This window comes from Rattus norvegicus, chromosome 1, assembly GCF_036323735.1.
Source record: "Rattus norvegicus strain BN/NHsdMcwi chromosome 1, GRCr8, whole genome shotgun sequence".
NCBI classification, from domain to species: Eukaryota; Metazoa; Chordata; class Mammalia; order Rodentia; family Muridae; genus Rattus; species Rattus norvegicus.
This window is the reverse complement of record NC_086019.1, coordinates 150716959-150738327: the sequence shown is the minus strand read 5'-3', so window position 1 is coordinate 150738327 and position 21369 is coordinate 150716959. Positions and strand designations below refer to the sequence as shown.

Sequence of the window (21369 nt, the reverse complement as noted above, 5' to 3'; positions counted from 1 at the left end):
CCCATCTGAACAACAATGCCAACCAAGCAGAGCTTCCAGGGACTAAGCCACTACCTAAAGACTATACATGAACTGATCCTGGGCTCCAACCTCATAGGTAGCAATGAATAGCCTTAATAAAAGTACCAGTGGAAGGGGAAGCCCTTGGTCCTGCCAAGACTGAACCCCCAGTGAACGTGATTGTTGGGCAGAGGGAAGTAATGGGGAGAGGATGGGGAGGGGAACACACATAGAGAAGGGGAGGGGGAGGGGTTAGGGGGATGTTGGCCTGGAAACGCAGAAAGGGAATAACAATCGAAATGTAAATAAGAAATACCCAAGTTAATAAAGATGAAAAAAAATCCTAGGATGAAGAAAAATTCATCCCAAGTTTCCAACAGCAAACTCTGCATCATTGATTAAAAAAAAACTAGCAGATTATTGGTTGTTTTCTCTTTTTTTCCATTGGATTTTCTCTAATTTCACCATAATGGTCAACCAAGAATTTTAAATTGTTTGACAATGATTGACATCCAAGTACCACCTCTTTTAAAAAACATTCTTCTCTTTTATTGGTTATTTTTGTTTATGTTTTGAGTACTACTCTTTAAACACAGGTAACATATATATCTTTATAAATTTCTGTCATTATCGTTCATCTTTTAAAAAATGTAGTTTGGACTCAAAATGAATATCTCTTGAATTACATTTCTCACCACAGGTACTTTTATTACAGTTTTCTTCAGCTGCTTCCATAGCAACAAAGAAAGAGCTCTTTTCACAGTACCAAACCCTAAAATTAAAATTTCACCAATAGCTACATGTTCCAGAATAATGAAGTGCTTGGAAACACAAGTTTCTCTGTGTGTATCATGTGTATCATATTTTCTAACATAGCATTTTAGGCAAAAGTGAAGGAAACAAAATGTTAATCTTCTCATAGTAAAATTGTCTGAACGCTCTCAAAATGTCTGTAGAATCTCCTAAGATCAAAGACATGCAATCGGTGTTTATTTTATGGTCATTAAAGAATGAGAATAAGTAGGTAAACTCACTGACAAAAGATGGCTTGCTTTGATTCTAGAGTATGAAGTTAGAAGTTATCTATCAAAAATATGAAGCTTAGCATTCAATCTAATTTTATAGAGTTGTTTTAGGAACATCATCTATAATGAGATATGGTATACATATTTAAGTACTCCCATCTATTTTACACATGAAATTAATTACTTGGCTCTTTCAAACAAAACATGCCTACAAGTTGGGAGATATATGAAAAGTTTACACAGTAATGAACATTAATTGTTATCTTTGTCTTTTATGAAGTCACTATAGCCCAATAACTCTCTCTATATATTATATATAACATTTTAATTGTATATATAATTATATATATAATTGTTTTCTCTTGAGAATTGAATATTTAAGACTATAAATGGTATGTATGTTCCTGATATTCATAGACTTTACAAGTCAACACCCTAAGCAGTGGCATTTGTGGACACTTAATGAATGCAAAGAATATTAAAAAGAAAAATGAAAACATATTCAAGTGGAAGAACAGCTAGGACATAAAGAATGGGCAGGATGGGGACATAGCATTGGCTTGTAAAGCTAAAGAAGGGCCAGACTCCCTTGGATCCCCTAATGGTTAATGTGAACTGCCACTGAAAGTCATTCTGCATATGTAAGCAAATGGTAGACAAAGTTTAACTTTAGACTCATTCAGGTAGCAGGACATGCTGAACAACAGATTCAAGAAATCTGATTGGAAGACACACAGTAATCTAGAGTAAAGTGACATTATCTTAGTCATCACCAATAACTGTGAAAATAGAAAAAAAGTAGATAAAGTTAGACATAACTTGAAATCCCTGTGAGTGCTGATGAATGTGATATGAGTAGAGATAGAAGAATGTGGATCTAGTAAGAGCACCAGTGGAAGGAGAAGCCCTGGGTCCTGCTAAGACTGAACCCCCAGTGAACTAGACTAGTGGGGGGAGGGCGGCAATGGGGGGAGGGTTGGGAGGGGAACACCTATAAGGAAGGGGATGGCGGAAGGGGGATGTTTGCCCAGATACCGGGAAAGGGAATAACACTCGAAATGTATATAAGAAATACTCAAGTTAATAAAAAAAAATGTAAAAAAAATGTAAATAAATATGTTGAGAAAAAAGTCAAAAAAAAAGAAGAATGTGGATCTATTCCTAAAATTCTAACAAACTAACTTTTTTAATTTTATTTTTTATTAATCATTCTATTCATTTATATCTCAAATGATATAGTGGAAAGAGATAATACAGAGAAATATGTGAACAAGTGAACAGCAGAAGAAAATAATAGTTTTCTTCTAAACATTTTAAATTTGAAATTCTTTTGATGTGTCCAGGAACATATGTTAAAAGGGAAAGTGGTACATGAAGCATGGCTTATGGAGAGCAACCAGTATATAAAATCTTAAGAAATCATGAAAGCACCCCCAAAAAAATATAAAGTGGTCAAAAATGGAGCAAAGAAATGAGCCCCACAAGGCCAGGTTTCAGAAGATAAAAAAAAAATCAACTTAGGAAAGGAAACAACTTTTCCTAAGTGAGAGACAAGGAAGAGCAGGTAATGACAATGAAAAAAAGGTGGGCACAGCACCATGTCTTCAGAGATATATGTTGAAAAGAAAATAATGCATCTGGCTCCACTGAGGATATATTTATAATATTAATTGCACATATTGAAGATATTTGATACAATATTTGTGTTTTATGTGTTGTGTACATTGCATATTATATCAAAATTGCTTATAAAAAGCCCAAATGTTTAAACATGTTTTTATTTCCTTTATCTCACAAATATATATTATATATGGGTTTTGATGTTAAAAACTAGTTAATAAATTCTAAAGTGGTAAAGGAAATTGTTTATTTCTGATGATTCTAAAATATGACTTCTCATCATCCCTTGTTTTATTACCCATTCCTATAAAAGATATATTAACAAAGTCCAGGAAAATAAGAGGGACCATAAAGACACACCTTTAATTTTCTAGTGATGTACAAATGAATAAAATTGCTTTGTAATTTAAGTCGCAAAGAGTCCTCTGGGGGTAGGGGGAAATGATGATTCACTAAAGAGAATGCATAGATGCATGTAATGTGTAATGTGTCTACTATTATGAAGTACATACGTATACTTTTTCATTCAGATTTAGTAGATAAAGCATAATGACTTGAGTTTAATTCCCAATGCTCATAAAAATTTGGGCATGGCCTTTCACATGCCTAAAACCTCAGGACTCTAGAGAGAAGGTACAGAAAGATTGCTGGGACAGCAGTCAATCTCCAATTCAGTGAGAAACCCTATCTCAAAAGGATTTAGGTTAGAAACGATAGCTCAAGACATCTGACAGCCTTCCCTAGACTCTTCTCTGGTCATATCCCTGCATACACAGAGAGTTCCCTCTCCACACAGAAACACATTATAGTTTTGAAATATAGCAGAAATGTGTTATAGCTCAGCTTATAAACCTCACATAAAAGTATCATTTATGCTATCAAAATACCACAAATTAATGGAGATTAAATTACAAATAGAAAGGTAGAGAACATATCACACAGATCGATATTCATTCCTTTGTCCAATAAATAGTTATTGAGTAGTTACTTTGAACCAAAGATTCTGCTAGACCTGAGGGCTCCAGTTTGGATAGAGAAAGTTCAAGCTCATAAAGTCTACAGGAATCTAACAAAGGGAAGAGGTTTTATATGATAAGGAGATAAGTAAGTGAAAGTCCCTAGGCCAGAGAGTACTAAACCTAAAAGATACAAAAAAGCACTAGACAATGGAGCACAATATAAAGTGATAAGCATGGTAATGTTAAAAATGTTGCCAATGATATAAACTTAAAAGTATTGACCAAATACATGTGTAAATAATTAAAGGAGCCACTCCGGATAACATCTAGGAAAAAGTATATTAGGTAAGGATTAGAACTAATCTCAAGTTTCTGAGAGGAGATTTTGTTTGGTATCTTGGACAATAACTAAGGAACCAGTGTACCTATTGTAAACTGAGAAAGAAGCTGAGGCTAGTCTGTGAGGTCCTATGATGGTGTTAAGCCTGTTTGGACTTCAGCAGATTGTGGCTGTAACATTGTATCAGAATGTTTCCCTACAAGCATTCTCAACAAAGAAGGATTAAACTCTGGCTCTCATTTAAACAAGAAAGGCAGCAGGAAGGCATATGCAGGAAAGCAAGAAAGAATCTGTGGAACTTAATCAGGTGCTAGTGGTTGGGTGGTAGATACAGCATTTAGATCTATGATGGTCACGTCAATGGTCCTGTGCATATTTTGAAAGTAAAATGAAAAGGTTATGCTGTCAGTTGAGTCAAGATGTGAAGGTAAAGAGAGGATTTGGTGAGGCTGAGGGAGTTGGTGTTTCATCCTGGGCAGGTAAAGTCAAGTTTTCATTGTTTGAGGAGGAAAAAGCAGCAGATTTGGATAGAAACAACAGAGGTAAAGGTTTGCATACTTACTAGATTTTATGAACATATGTGGACAAAACAGCTGGATAAACTAGGCTGAGTTTCTCAAGAGATGTCTGAATTGTAGAAAAACTGTGGGAGGCAACAGCATACAGAGGTTCCTTTTTTCTAAACCAAGAAGTTGAGTTAAGTCACCTAGGAAGCAGAAAAAGAAAACGTAGTTATGCAAGCTGCATTCTACAGGACTCCAAGGGTGCAAATACCTAGAGATGATGATGATAAACTGGAAAAGAGACAGTATTTGGCTCAGAAACTTTCAGTCCTACAATTTGAGTGGTGTGAAGATTATACATATACATATATATATATTCATATTCATAATGTATTGAACAGAGATAAAAGCCATGTATAATTTAGTTTTCATTAAATGTCATAAATGGGTGTGAGCTCACATAGAGTTTTATAATCTGAAAGTCTCAGTTTATTGGTGTGATTTGAATATTTTTTTGGGTTGAGGATTATAAATTATTTCTACAGTTCTCTTGGAGTCTCTCTGGTGATCTTAACTCCCTGCCATTAACTTCTGGCCACCTGCTGGCACAGCCCTCGGAAGTCTGCTACTCGGTCTTACTTTACTCCAACAGCTTTATTCCAAGTGGCAGTGCCCTTTGATATGGTTTGTTACAGTGACCTTTATCTCAGAGGTGAGATAATAGGCTTAAAATCCAGTAGAGGCTAGTGTGGATCCTAGAACTATTCTTTGTTGACTGTGTATCCTTAATCGGTTGGGGTTGCTGGGACTTATACTTCTACTAACAATGGCATAAACTGTTACCTATATTCAAATGTTATGACCTAAGAAAATATTTTAAAGTAGTGCCATTCCAAAAATCCTAGATATCATGCTCTGGTATGCTTCCTATGGCCTCTGAGCACAGGTGGGGAACTTTATTTATACCTTATTTTCTCTACCCTGCCATCTCTTGTACTTATGCTATTTATTTCTAAACTAAAATGATAGCTGTTTACACAATTTCCAAGTTACAACAGATTTAAAACTCATTAAGGGCTAAATATGAGCATAATTTGGTTTAATTCTTGCACAGAATTAAATACTTGATAAATCCTAAATGTAAAAAATTTTGAAACGAATTGCCTCTATATCATCTTCTTTTTGGTTACCTGACCAAGATTCCATCTCCTGCATTTCCTAGAAAGCTAAGTGCATAACAGTCAACCGCACTCTGTGTGCTTGGACATAACAGGACCTCAAAAATGGGAATTGGACTGGAGAAATGAACCCTAAACATTCCCCACATGATTTCAACATATAAAGTAAAAACAGTACCACAAAACTAAAGAGTGTGCTACATATGGTGTTATGTCAGTGAGACCCATGGAGATTATATGATGTATACCAGGCTGGGATAAGGGAGTAATATGCCAGTAAAGACATATGTGGAAGGCAGTGTTTTTTAACCAGATGTTTTCTTTAATCACTTTTTCGTGCAATCTTTGGGGTAAAGAAAACTTTCCCATTGAACCTGGGAATAAATAGCTATTTCTATTAGACTGAGTGGATTATGAGTCCCAGATATCTGCTGGTCTCTGATCATCAGGGCAGGAGTGATGGAATGACAGAAGACATGTAGAAATCACTAGGCCAGGCTTTTGATGTTGGTCCTGGAGATCCAACCTCAGCTCCTAATTGATTTGATATATGCTTAAAATCCTCAAAGAATATCAACAAATTATAAAACAATAACAAATTATCATTATTTCATATAAACTAAATCATACCATTTCAAAAACAAATTTGTTTGTGTATGTGTGTGTGTGTGTGTGTGTGTGTGTGTGTGTGTGTGTGTTGTAACTCCTGATGTGTAGGGCCAGGAAGTTGGTGAGAAAAAATTAAGTTCTTGATATGGTTAAGGGTGGGATATAAAACCCTAAATAATGATGAAAAACTGATTTTTAAAAAAGCATAGGCCTAATTCTAAAAACATGAAGATCTTTAATTCATTCAAATTTGTTATGAATAGTTCAACTTATATGCCATTAGTTCAACATGCTAATATCAAAAGCAATCAAGTGCTTTAATCACATTTCCTTTCTGGATTCATTGTGCATTATAGAAAGCATTAGACACATATTTAATGTACACATATGCTTTTTGCCTTAAGTAACTATGCAGCCTCATTTCCTATATAGATTAAAAAGAAATTGGTGGGTAGCATTGCTGTAAATAACAAATGACCATGTGATCAGACTTGTAGCTCACATTATCTTTTGTTTTCAACAATCTTCTCACTGCCCAACCATCTTTCTGGCACAGATGTCTCTTATATAACTTAATCCTCACACAAGCAAATCACATAGCTCAGGACGTCAACACTAACAAGATTTCTTTTGCATAAGCCATAGCCTCATCACAAACAGGGTGTCAATATTGCATGTGCTGTGTTTTCCTTTGGTAAATTTTATTTATAGGAACAACTGCATATAGAGATAAGAAACACTCAGAAGGATAATGGTATTGAGATCCATGCAATGTGGAAAAGCTCCTCTGTCATCGGTATCTGACACTTACATCTGTGACCTTGTAAACAACAGAGAGCAGCATCCTGTTTGTTTAGCTGAAGACAAAGAATAAGCCATATTTTAATCCTCCAAAAGCCATAAATGGCACCACACAAAGATGAAATCTGCAATTGTATGCATTAGGTAAAAAAGTGCTAGCTGCAGACTGGAGCTCACTAAATCATTGTAAATCATTAAAACAAGTGGTTTAGTAGTCCATGAAGACCTGAAGCTGCCTTTTCCAACAAAGCATAAAAAAAAAACCCTCACAGTCCACAGTTTCTAATGTGTCTCAATTTAATTATCAAACAGAGATTTTAAACTTTAACCATTTTATTGCCCCTAGATGCTTTCTTCAAATTTATGGCATACCTCTAGAAACTGTAAAGAATTATTATTCCTGTTAGAATATCAGTCATAAGCTACTTGAAAACATATTTCACATTTTTATAACTTGATCTACATTTCCTTAATAATTGATGAATTTATTGTATGTATGAAAACATATAAATGCTATTTCACATAAGCCTTGCAAAAACCCTAGAAGATATGGTTACTGACTAATTAGTACCTCTCATTATGGAAATTTACAAGCAATATTCTTTAGAATATTTCACACCTATCAAAAATAACAGAACACAAACCAACTGTCTATGATGTCCACACTTCTTATAAACAAGTGGCAGTGTCTGGTGAAGAACCTCATGGTTTGGTTATTTAGAGTTCAAATAATGAAAACACATTATTCCAGAGATTCAGCTTTCCATTAATTGTTTGTCTTAAGTCTATCCATTAGAAACTACATTAAATAAATCAAATTAGTTAATTTTGCTTACTTGCACCATTTAGAACATGCATTTTTTTCTTAACCACAGTGAAACTATGGTTGTCATTTAGGACTAGATAATGTTGTTGTCACAGAAATGTCTTGTCTATTGGAGGATATTAACAGTGTCCCTGTTCTCTGTCTACTGAGCAAAGGGACTGGTAACATAATTTTTTATTTATAAAGCCAAATATACCCCTAAACAGCACTGAATGCCCTTGGCAGGAGAGAAGCACTTCCAGTTAAAAACCACTGATTCACATGAAAGTCCTCGAAGTACTGTCGACATCACTAGTAACAGAAAGTGCAGTTAAGGGCAAGACAATTCTACACAGCTTTCCTCTGTAACTTCCAAATGATGTGAAGGAGGTTAAGTTAGCATGTGTATGCCTTTCTCACTTTGTTACACATTTCTATGTAATCTTGTTGCTGAGGATGTTAATTCCATTTTGGAAACACAATTTTAACTGAGATAATGATTAGTTTTCTTTTACATTCACTAAGCATGGTTCTGAATATCCACAAATTACAATAAAGGAATGTGAGAGTAGTCTAGGATATACTTGCAATATCACAGGCTGATTCATTCTACTTATAGAATTCATTTTGACTCAAATAGAATAGTAAATACTATTTAATATATTATTTTACATATATTACTTTCAATATGTCATTTAATTTATTTTTAAAGTCAGCAATAATGTACTAATTACTTACTCCTGAAGAATAATGTTACATTAAGTCAGATTGGACTTAAAGTTACTTTTATGAATGCAAATAACATGATGTGTATTGTATAGACATGGCACACATTAGTGCTATGGTGATTATGTTTTTTCCATTAAAAAATTACTTAAGCTGAAAAGTTTACACCTTCATTCCAAACTATTGTGACAAGTAACCATTAAGGAATTCTTTCATAGCTGACATTTTGTAGTGACTGCACAATCAGATCTATATAAAATATACTTTTTGCTTCTGATTTTTCCCTTTAACTTTCTTGAACAGATTGGTTTAAAAAAGAAGATATTTGAAACTGTAATTAAGTACCATTTTGATTTCTGATTATCTCACAAATTTGCATATCTAATTTTAAGTACTCTTGAATGTTTTAAAAAATATTTGGACACTCCCTTGTGGAATAAGGTGGTGCTAACTCAAAATTAGTAGAATTCAAAATACCTCAATCTATATGTGCTAGTGACAAGATAATACTTATGTCAAAAGTTAGAATTTGAGAGTCAAATATTTCTTGGTCTACACTCCGGCTTTGTGATGGTATGAACAGTGAGACTTCAGACAAGTTAAGCAGTCCCCTTCATAATCTGTGACTGTGAGAGAGAGAGAGAGAGAGAGAGAGAGAGAGAGAGAGAGAGAGAGAGAGAGAGAGATTTTCATGTGACTGTTGAAAAATTAAAAACTCAGGCAGCATTTTATATCCAGTGTCCTGAAGACAACACAGTGTCATAAATTACTTTTATATACTCATCAGCAACAGGTAAAGCAAGTTACTCAGATTGGAGCAATTAATTTCTCATACTCACTTGGTTGTATTTATATCATTCTAACTTGCCCCATCCATTACAAACAAAGAAAGTTGGGTATTTGTTTATGTAATAATATATGATTTAATATACATATATATGATTTAATTCTGTTTCAAATTCACAGACTGAACAAAAGGTGAGATAGATTTACATTCATTTAATTTAGTGCCAAAACCACAACACACTGCGAACAATCATGAAACAACCTCCAGAAATAGCTGCACTCTAGATTGATGCTATAGAAACAGGGTATGTTCTATGCATGCTGACAATTTTATACGTCATACACACACACACACACACACACACACACACACACACACACACACACGATGTATGTATGCATTTTGAGGGTTTGTTTCTTAGTATCCATTTCCATGTTCTGACAATGAAAGAAAAACTTCAGTTTCGCAACAACAAAAATTAAAACCAGTATTTTGTGTGACTCATTTGATGATTAACAATATAACACATCTAGCACTTGATACAATGCCTAATGTGCTCAATAAATAATATTCACCATGGCATGCAGTGACCTACAACAAAACTTTTATTGGAATCCCTAGAGTCAAACATATGTATGTATTTCTCTCTCTCTCTCTCTCTCTCTCTCTCTCTCTCTCTCTCTCTCTCTCTCTCTCTCTGTGTGTGTGTGTGTGTGTGTGTGTGTGTGTGTGTGTGCGTGTGTGTGTGTGTACATATGTGTGTGTTTGTATATGTGTGTGTGTATGTTTCAAACAATATTATTAGCACTAAAATATATTTATTTCTCCTCTGCATTAATACTGGATCAATAAAAACAAACCTTTGGTATGTCATTTTATTTAAACCCTTACATTCAAATGAAATGAAAGAATATCACAAAGGCACTTTCTGATTTATAAACAGTTGAAAGTACAAAATCAAAATGTCTAATTCTTGGGTTATATGAATATGAAATAAAACCACTTCTTTGGATGTTTCTATCTTGTGTGTCTTCTAAGACACACAAGAATGGACATAAAAAGATGCTTTAGGATTAGGATTAATGTTCCCAAACAAATAATTCCAAGTCAACAAACTTCTATATAATACAGTGTCAAGATCTCAAAATCCCAAGCAAATCAAGTTAACATTAGCATACCACATACACTAGCATATACCAAAAGAATCCTCATTTTTTCACAAAGTTAGTTTTAGCTGAATGTATTTAAATAGTATGAAGAGAAAGTCTACATACATAAATGTCTAATTCCGTATATATCCAATAGCAAAAATGTATAATGAAATATGTCTCTTCATTCCATGAATGTAGCAAAGCTTGAATAAAACATGTATACATATTTTACTCAAATAATACTATTAAGTATTCATTTACAATTTATTCAATCTCATCTTCTCTGCTTAGTTTATCATCTTCTCATAATTAACATTTGATTTTTTCTTTTTCTTTTTGTTATAAGGCCTCATGTAACTTCCTACCTAACTATTACTTTGACCTTTGTGTCTCCTGCCTCCACCTCTCAAGTGCTGGGATTTAAGTTATACATTACCATCTCCAGCTTTAATTTACCATTTCTAAATGCAGAAATATTCCAAACACTCTTCAAAAAGACAATATAGCAACATTCCTCAAAAAAATGTTCAGTGCATTTTGAATAAAATAATCATGAAAGCTATTTACACACAAATGTAAACATGTTTAGTGAAGTCAATTAGTTTAGTAGGAAACATGACAAAATAACAACTCAGAGAAAAAAAAGAGAGAAATGGTGTGTCATTACCCACGTGTTTTCAAATCATAGATAGTCTTTATGTGGTTAACTATCTGTAACTGAATTTTTCAGTGTCTCCCGTACATCTGTCTGTACGACCAGGATGTGTACTAGGAATTGATGGTAAAGGTCGCTGTCTACATTTGATAACAAGTGAAGATTTAATCAAGAACATGGACTATTCAAATATCATTCTTCTCCAAATAACCTCAGAGTGCCCTATAATAAATAAGTACTAACATTTCCTTTTCTTTATTTTTTTCTTTTTTATTCTTTGGTTTTTTTCTCTCTGTCTTTTGGGGGGTCATAAAACCCACAGGAAAATCACTGCTATGTAATATCATGAAACTCTAGACGATGCAGTTAAAATACATGAATTTTACATTTAGTCATAAAGTGTAAAGGATGAGTAAAAGTGTAAAGCACTACTTTTTCTAAGTAGTGCTTGGTTGCTCAGCAAGTGTCCAGTGAAGTCTAGGGAAGGGTGTGAAGACCTGTCCAAGGTGCTGAAGAAGTTTCCAGGAGAAGGCTGCAGACTTGGTGGCATGCATGTCATTAACCTAGTGAGTTTGGCAAGCAATGTTTTCTATTTCTAAACCAATGATTATTCAAACTGGAAAGTTCCACATTTGACGAAAAAGATTCATAACATGCAATTCGATATGTGGTAACATATAATTAACAGAGAAATTAAAGAAGAAAATTCTCTTCACTCCAGAAGGGAAGGGCACAAAGCACACATAACAAAGAGATAGCGCACCTATATCCTCTGAAACTCATAATAAGGTGTCAAGTAACTCAGAGTATATCCTTGCTGGACGAAGGAATGTACTTTAATACTCTCTAAACTGTTCTAGGCACCCAATCTGCTACCACCACTAGGAACACAGGTGATCACCAGCCCACTCCTTAAACAATTTAAAATAAAATAAAATAAAAAGTTAGATATTGAAAGGAAGAGAGAAAAGTGAGTCTACCTTTCCATGTGTAAATACCAGTTTCTTATAAAGAAATAAATGGATGCATAACACTCTCTATTTGCTTAGATACTCAAGGCAATTCAGATGAAACGGTTCCAGAATTCTGACTAAATAAAAGTAAGAATCTGTTATCACCTCCTCAAAGTCACTTTCCTCACTCCATGCAGTCTAAAGAGAAATATGAACAGCCATACATCGCAGAACTAGGTGGGGAACCCTCCAAGTTAACCATTACTTCCTGCTAAAATGTTCCAAAGTGTAGATTAGGCTACTGTAAACATCACCTAGAGTTTGCTTTGGTAGGACTTTCCCAGCTTCTTGTCTCCAAGTCCCTGTAGCTTGGAATTCCTCTTCTGCACACTGTTCTGCTGCCCCGGGATAGCTTTGTGTCTGGAGGGAAAGGAAAGCTATATCCAAGGAAAAGGAACGCGCATCTGGGTTGTGCGGGGGATTGGGGTCGTTTTCAGCAGTAACCTCTGTTTCCCCTCTCTAGGCAGCCAGCGCTGTTGCCAGAGGAGCACCCAATCTATTACCCAAAAGTGATTGTCCTTCCTTCCCGTCTCTGCCTTTGCTTTCTCAGTTTTGAGTTCTCCAATGGATTGGGTAAGACAGTTTGTATTCTAAATCATGCTCTCCTTTCCTCAGAGCTCAGGCACAGGGATCCAAAGGCATGCATAATCCATATCTTAGACCTTGCAACCCTCCCCCACTTTACCCTCTTCCTCCCGCCTTTTCCACTAACAGGTTTAATTAACGATGGTCTTCTGTAAATGAAGCAGATGTGAACCTCTTCAGCTCTGGTCACCCTGAATTCATCTATGTCCCCTCCTCCAAACCACACTGTGAGCAGATCAGCATGCTTAAAGCTCCTAAATCCTTGTCGGGTCTGGGGATAGATACCTGGGCACACAGACATAGCAAGCTTACCCCCTGTCGGCCACGCAGCAGGCAGTGAGATGCTGTCTAGCTAGCCCCCCCGGAGTAAAGTTGGGCAGCAGAAATCTTTGGGGTTGAGCCAGCTTTTCCCGTCCTGGGCTTTTCCCCACCCCAAGATGATTTCAAGCTCATCCCCTGTGCTCGGAGTGCTCAGAACAGCCGAGCTGAGGGCGGTATGTGCAGCAATCTTCCCCTCTACGGAGAAAGGGGGAAGGGGAGAAGGGGAGAGAGCGGAGGAGGGAGGGGTGGTAGTTAGTATTTATAGAGAAGAGACTTCTCTGCGCAACTTTTTGGTGCCACCAAGTGGCACAGTGAGTTCCTTTAGGAACGCAGACTCCTGGGCAGATCAGGATGGGTAGACTAGTTTCATGGCCAGACACTCACACTGGTGGGGGGAGCTGAAGATATTCCGGGAGATGAGTTTGTGAGTGTGCACCATTTCAGCATCTGCAATGCTAATCTCCTAATTCTAAAAATGAGTATATATTGATGGAAAAAGGCTAGCAATGACTTCTTCAGTCAACTAGAAGAGGAATCAACATGGTAGGTGCCAGCTGCCTGCTGCCCGCTGGGCTATAGACATGCATGTTCTAAGAAAACTATCCCTTTTCTCTTCCCTCCCTAACCCTTCTCCTCATATTACAGAACATTCCTGTCTCATTCCAAATCCCTCTTTTGACACACCAAGTGACCAACTTTGAAAGTGAAATGTCATTTTCTTTATCATAATCCCAGATAACTTCTCAAAGCTTACATTTAAAAAAAACCAAGAACAACAAAAAAAACTTCACAGCCTATCACCAAAATATATTTTTCAAACGCTATTTAACTAGACAATAAAATAAACAAAGAAACAAAGAAAGAAAATGTAACTTAAAGTTTTGTGTATCTGAAATTCTCCAAGCATCTCTCAAAACTCCACAGTCTTTGCATGGGGACTGAATGTTTGGCTGTACTCACCCTTTCCCATAGAGCTTTCATAGAAGCAGCATGCATTAGTCCAATAACAGAGAGACTGTTACAGCTGTTTAAGATATTTGGAGGGAGAACATCTTTACAATCTATTTGCCTACATTTCCGGATATTTTCCTCCCCCTTTTCCCTATGCAATTCTTCAAGCTTATACGAACACACACTATGTTGTGAGACTTCAGTGTCCTATAATGCAGTATGCTTTCTACTATCCTCATGGAGAGAATAAATATACAATGCTTGGTAGTCTTGTTCAAGGTCACATATTTTCCTAGACAATGGCCTAAGGGTTTCTCAGGGTGTGACTGAATGAATATTAGTACCAAATCTGACAGCCAGAACTCTTCTTGCTATACACTACCACACATAGCTTATGGAGTCTGTTCAACTCCCTTCTCTTTCCTCTTGTTCTCCATGTTTTCCTTTATCATGCTTTATGAAAGTTCTATTGGAGAATTAAGGGTAAAAAAATACCTTCCTTTCATTGCTAGAAATATATAAACTTGGCTTTAAAGGTCCAGATGTGATGATAATCTCATAAATGGGTTCACGATTCCAGAGAACCTCTTGTTTCCTCTGTTCTAGTCATCCAAGTGTCATTTTAGAATTGTAATATGGTATTTAAAACCATCCATAATCTCCTTTCTGTCTCATTTTTGGGGTGTAGCATCATCAAGTGCTCTTACTACAGCCCAAACATCTAATATCCTCAGAGATCTAAAATTCTCCTCCCTCGCTAAATGCATGCTTTATCATTGCACATGTACCAGCATGAGACAGAAGGGGGGGAGGCTTTATTGGTCTTATTTTTTTTTCAGCCACTGATTATTTTGGTTATTTTTCTATGGAAACACCCCCACTGAAATCCTTCAGTTAAGCAAATGAAAACAAAAAGGTATTTAAAAACCTCTCATTTAGCCAAACCACATTAGCCCAGGCTCCTGACTCTAAATTCATGTCTAATTTACAGGGCACATGTCCTTGCAGGGTGACTTTCTTAAACTTGCAGGACCTTCTAGCATCCCTGGTTTCACCTGTCGTCCACCTGCCCACCACCTGCCCTCCTGGGTCCCTTTAGTCCAAGCACCCGCCCCTTGCTCGCTCACTCTCCATCCCTGCACTGGGGGAGGGGCTCCGGCGGCATCCTACATCCCTGGTAACTCTACAGCTGAGAGAAAGAAAAACAGCGCTGTGCTTACCAGGTGCGCTCCCTGAGCCTTGTTCCCCTGGACAGCCGCTCCTTACAAGCTCCCTGCGCTTTCGTAGCGGCCTTGGCTGCTGCAGAAGCGCTAGTGGCTGAGATCGAGGCAGTAGTGGCAGCCAGCAGAACCGCTGCGGGCCCGCGGTGGTGGCGCTCGCTCGCTCTCTCGCGCCAGCGCCTGGAGCACGTGCTGCGCCCGGGCAGACGCAGCTGGAAGCGCAGCGCTGGGCTGGCTCCTACTCCTGCACAGTGCGACTGGGGGCCGCTGACTAGCCTTGGATCAGTGAGTGAACACTGCTCCTAAGCCTCTTGGTCTCAGGGTTCAGGCCAGGGCAGTCTTGGACTTCCTTTCTAGCTCATTCCCACCCAGAGATGGAGAAGAAGCAGGAGCTGTGGTGGGAGGCGTGGGTGGCATGTCACTCAGAGAAAAGCTGGGGAGCAGGTAGATAATCAGCTTCTCTCTGAAGACAGTATGAAAACTCTTGACAGTTATTGGAAGAAGAGGTGTTATTGCTAGAAGACAGAGAGGAGTAGGAAGAAACAGAGAGACATATAGAGAGGAGACAAACACAGAGACTGAGAGACAAAGAGAGAGGAGCGAGTGACACAGACAGCTCCTACACACACACACACACACACACACACACACACACACACACACACACACGAGAGAGAGAGAGAGAGAGAGAGAGAGAGAGAGAGAGAGAGAGAGAGAGATCCAAGGGACTCCAAGGATGATTCAGAAGCCTGAGTGGTAAGAAAGACCAGTGTATTTAATGGTCTTGGGTCATTAATAATGTCATTTTGCATTTTTCTGCACTTCTTAAAAATGTTTCTTCCTCCATCCATTAAAAGTCTTCCACTGTGGGACTTAAATGTCTTACTTCTTCCAATGGCTTGACATCCCTTTTCCTGCTACCTCTAGTACTACCTCTGACCATCAAAAATGCTGAGGTTACCTTCAAATTATAATTGAAAAAAAAAGAATAAAAGGGATCCCTATAAATTACTTGCATGACTTAATTTAAACAAAAAAATATATAATTGAGTAATACTATTATTGCCTGAGCAAATTGAAGGAGCCAGGTTCTTTCAGTAGCTGAATTAACGATTAAACCATGGACAACCCTGAAGTCAAGGACAGCAGTTAGTGGTAACAACTAATGCATGTTATTGGGTCCTTGACAACCAGACAGTGATTCTTTGATTACTTCAGTGATATAACATTCGGGAAAGGAGGAAGGGAACTGTCCATTTAAAACACTATGTTGAGCATTACAAAACATTTGTACATACATGTGTAATATAGCCCATTCACAGCAAATCATTAGAACCAGACTAGATGTTCACTAACAGATGAATGGACAATGTAAATGTGGTACACACACACACACACACACACACACAAACACACACACACATATAATGAACTTTTATTCAGCTGGAAAGAAAACTAAAATTATGAAATTTATAGGGAAAATGATTGGGCAAATGTATAGCATTAAGTTAAGTGGTTTAAACCCAGTAAGACAAAGCCAGTAGATTCTCTCTCATGGGCAGATTCTAGCCTGTAATGTGTGCATGTGAAAATGGCTGTAAATGTAGATAAATCTTTTAAAATAAAATCAATAACACCCTCACCCCCCAAAAACACACTAGAAAGGAAACCAAAGGCAAAAAGAGGTGCTAAGGGAAGAAGAGGTCAAAGGACACATTTGCTATGACAATGAAAAGAAGAGAGAATAGGTTATCAGAGGGAGTGGGAAGTAAGCAGAGGAGAAGCAGGTAAGAATCTGCTAAAACACACTCTGTTTGAAAATGGCTTAATGATGTCTAATACCTTGTGTGTTGTTTTAAAAGTTAAAAGGTAGTGCTTTTTAAATGTATCTATTTTCATTTTTCCATGTGTAAAGACAATTTTAGATACTTGAAGTACAATATGTGAATTTATTCTCCTCTCTTGCTCTAGAGTTTAAAATGATTGCTGGTCCATTATGAGACTTTCTGTACTAGGTTGACTCCAGTGATTTCTGGCCATTGATTTAGGTTCTTTTTTGGAAAATTAGTGAAGAACTTAGAGAATCTAGTGTTTTCCTCAAAGGAGGTGACTCATAAAGAGCATATATGGTCATATTGTCCATGTTTAGGATAAATTAAAACAGAATTTGTGGATTACATGCAAAGTGCCTAAATGATATTAATAGACACAGGAGGTTTCCAAATACCTGCACATATTTCATCCTCTATTATCTCCAAGGCTAATGGAGAAGATGCCATCCCAAAGCATCAGAAAAGACAAAGCTGTCCCTAAGTGTCACATGTGGCTTAGCAAGGTATATTTACTTCTTGTGCTATAAATGGTGACATGGAAATGGAATTTGAGAGCTTATCAATAGCAGTATGTTCAGAGAAGAGCAACATCATTAGATAACCTTAAATTGTTCATTGATATTTAAAACGATAGCTTTGTTGCAGCCTTTGCACTGTCTGTTTTTTTCTAATGATTTCTGTTTGTAAGCTATCACTAGTTTAACACTTTGCTCTCCTGCAATTATTTGTAAAAATCTTACTCCCTTGATTTTAAGCCTGTTTTTTTTTTTTTAATTAACTTGAGTATTTCTTATATACATTTCGAGTGTTATTCCCTTTCCCGGTTTCCGGGCAAACATCCCCCTCCCCCCTCCCCTTCTTTATGGGTGTTCCCCTCCCCATCCTCCCCCCCTTGCCGCCCTCCCCCCAACAACCTAGTTCACTGGGGGTTCAGTCTTAGCAGGACCCAGGGATTCCCCTTCCACTGGTGCTCTTACTAGGATATTCATTGCTACCTATGAGGTCAGAGTCCAGGGTCAGTCCATGTATAGTCTTTAGGTAGTGGCTTAGTCCCTGGAAGCTCTGGTTGCTTGGCATTGTTGTACATATGGGGTCTCGAGCCCCTTCAAGCTCTTCCAGTTCTTTCTCTGATTCCTTCAACAGGGGTCCTATTCTCAATTCAGTGGTTTGCTGCTGGCATACGCCTCTGTGTTTGCTGTTTGCTGTGCTCAAAATCTCAGTGCTTCATTGTCCTTAACTCAAAGTTCTTTTCCTTTGTCATTGTTAACTACGTCTAAATTATGGTCTAATTCAACCAATAGTTACCATAATTGTTTGTTCTCCATCTTTCTTCTTAATTAAAATGTAATATTTAAGGAAATATTTTATATAACACTTTGCAAATAAAGTTCTATCAAATAGTGGACAATCAATTATTGTTTAAAATATTTAAATGAATAATGCCTTCCACATGCCTTTTATTGCCCAAATTGTCAATGCTGGTAATAAACCCCATAAACATTTGCAGAAAGTATGGAGATTAACTGTGTGATAGTCTCTTTCTCTACCTGTGGTATCTTGTTTCTCATTTGCCAAAGAAGCTGTGATCATGATCAACATTCTACAACACTATTTTTTTTTAAATTTTTTTTTGGTTCTTTTTTTTTTTTCGGAGCTGGGGACCGAACCCAGGGCCTTGTGCTTCCTAGGCAAGCGCTCTACCACTGAGCTAAATCCCCAACCCTACAACACTATTGTTATCGACACATTGAATAATAAACAAGTGACTTTTCAAACAACTTTCTGACATTTTTCATTAGTTTTATAAGTTGGCATCTTCATAGCGGATTGTACAGCAGAACTATGGAGATTTTTATATTAAATCATCTCCCAAAGAATTTGAATCCAAAATCCATGCACAACATGGATTTTAACACAAAGAAAGTGTTTATTTATAAAAGTCCAGGTCACTTACCGCTCCTCTGACAAGAAAAACAGTGCATGGATTTCAAAATTTCTGATTTTATTCCAAATACAGAGTAAACAATGAGATAGAATATTAGAATTTCAGTACACGGCGATCACTGTGGCTTTAGTCTGTATTTTCTGTAATGAAGCCCAGTCCTAGCAAAACTCTTGACACACATAAGGAACACAGAAATACTTCCCACTGAATGACCCTTGATCACTCTTAGCTCTCCTATGCCAACAGACTCTGAAAACCCAGGTGCAGGTGGGTATATCATTGCAGTTACTCTGCGCACAACTCCCCACCACGCACGCACGCACACACACACACACACACACACACACACACACACACACACACACACACACACAGAGAGAGAGAGAGAGAGAGAGAGAGAGAGAGTCCTGCTGAATATCAAGCTAGTAGACTAGCTTCTGAAAACTGTTTCTTGAGTTCTTCAGTGTAGGTCTTTGACAAACTCCTGAAACCTTAATATCTAACTGTGTTGTCTGTAAACAAACAAAATAATGTGAAAGAATTTCTAAAACTCTATTTTGGAGATTGTGTGTGAGCTCACTTTACAAGTCAGAAGTATTGCGTTCTCAGCAAATTGTCATTTTTCCCCATCATGTTCCTACATAATCTGACTCTATCATTCCAATACAACACTTTGTGTAGGCACAGATTTGGAGAATAGTGTTGTTTTACTGGGATCATAAAATAACAAGAGTTAATTCCTTTTGAATTGTGCTTTTATATTTAGAAGGATTTTTTTTTGGTTCTCTGATAGCATGTGTATCTGATGTAAATATGTGTGCTGCTAGTATAAAAAATAACGGATAAGAAAAAGATTATACTGCTCCTTAAAGCAGCAGATATGTAGAATTTGGTGATGACAATGGTAAGAAAAATGAGTTGAAACATTGGAGTGGTTAAGGTACTAGACACGAGGTTCTCTTCTTCCATTATTTGGGAATCTGAAAGTCAAACGTAACACATGATTTTACTGAACTTGTAGTTATACATCTAACTGCTTGTATTCTGCATAACTCATTTGGTAAGTATAATTTTATACGTAGGCCTTCAAAATAAATAAGAACTATAAAGTTATTTTCCCCTGACTAGTTAAAGTATTTAAGAAGTAATCTATTTCAGTTATTGCTCTCAGCTCAGATCTCAATGTACTGTAGTATTTTCTTATTTTTGGTGGGCATTCTAAAAAAGCTGAGGCTATTTTCTTCAAAATTATCTTATTTTTCCAAAGGTGTCATTAGAATTTATTTCTTCCCAGAGAAAATGATTAACAGTATAAAAAGCGGGGATAAATAAAATTTATTAAAGGTGGAGAAGGGGTGAGAGAAAGGGAGGGGGGAGGAGAAAAGAGGCAAGAGGGTGGAGGGAAAGAAACAAAGAGGGAGAGCGAAGTAGGGAGACTCGACGCCAGATACAAAGACAGAGAGAAAGTGGGAAACCACCACAGCATAGAATTGTGTCAAAATTATTAGTCTTAGGACTGTCTAATCAAAAATAAATTTAACTTATCTAGGTTTTAGAAAAGCAAGGGATAAAATCTATGTCAATATTTAAATTTAAGACTCAAATTCTCAGCTCAAGACTTCTATTCTGATCTCTTGGTCTTTTATGGACACATGCCTGGTTTCCATAGTTACTACTTTCATAAGTCTATTAAATAAAATAAAAACTGAAATTTTTCTCGTCACTTATTTTCAAAAGCCTGGAATTAGAATCTTCCCTCCATTCCTACACCATGCCCAGGAATATTGTCTGCAACTTAAATACATTTAAATTTGATAACAAACATATTTCTCAAAAAAGGAGCATAAAAGAGAAATGACAAATTTTTAATATTAATTCAATATTCACAAAATTTGGGTAGAACTGGAGGTAGGTAAGTAATTATATAGAAGAGTAAGCCAGATAGCCTTGTCTTGATTGCTCTAATGGAATCGGTAACTGTGTATTTTTTCTTCCATGGAGTCTGAGATACATGAACAGAAAAAGACTTAGTAAGAAACAGAAATTTGTTAGAAACAGAAGCTGTGCTACATGAGAATTAACTGATAACGTTTAATTATTCTAATTTTTATTAAAAACATTCTAAATATAACAAACCCTGATGTGTTTCACACTGTTACACTACCATCAATCACTAGGACATATGTGACCAAACTGCCACATATTTCACATATGTGTAATAAGTTCATGTATTATCAACATGCTAAGTCTTTATTGAAAACTTACATGAATCAATACCCTTTTCTTTGATGCATTCATGAGAAAAATGAGAAAATCTGATATTAAGACCAACTAAAAAGTAAA

At 36.7% G+C, this 21369-nt stretch overlaps 1 protein-coding gene across 9 annotated transcripts in view; it reads right to left on the bottom strand.

Moving 5' to 3' along the window:
• The window catches only part of Grm5 (glutamate metabotropic receptor 5), a 574875-nt gene extending 559258 nt beyond the window's left edge, over positions 1–15617 (bottom strand). For 2 of the 9 annotated variants that reach the window (XM_017588780.3, XM_063280720.1), the window contains exons 1-2: positions 13070–13404; positions 4507–4650 (exon numbers count right to left, since the gene is read on the bottom strand). The gene's annotated coding sequence lies outside the window, so the exon portion shown is untranslated. Of the gene's footprint in view, positions 1–4506; positions 4651–12426; positions 12533–13069; positions 13405–14038; positions 14103–15249 lie in introns of those variants that run through there. The other 7 variants (XM_039096032.2, XM_017588779.3, XM_017588778.3 and 4 more) reach the window with 7 other exon arrangements.
• Between the last annotated feature and the right edge of the window lie 5752 nt (positions 15618–21369).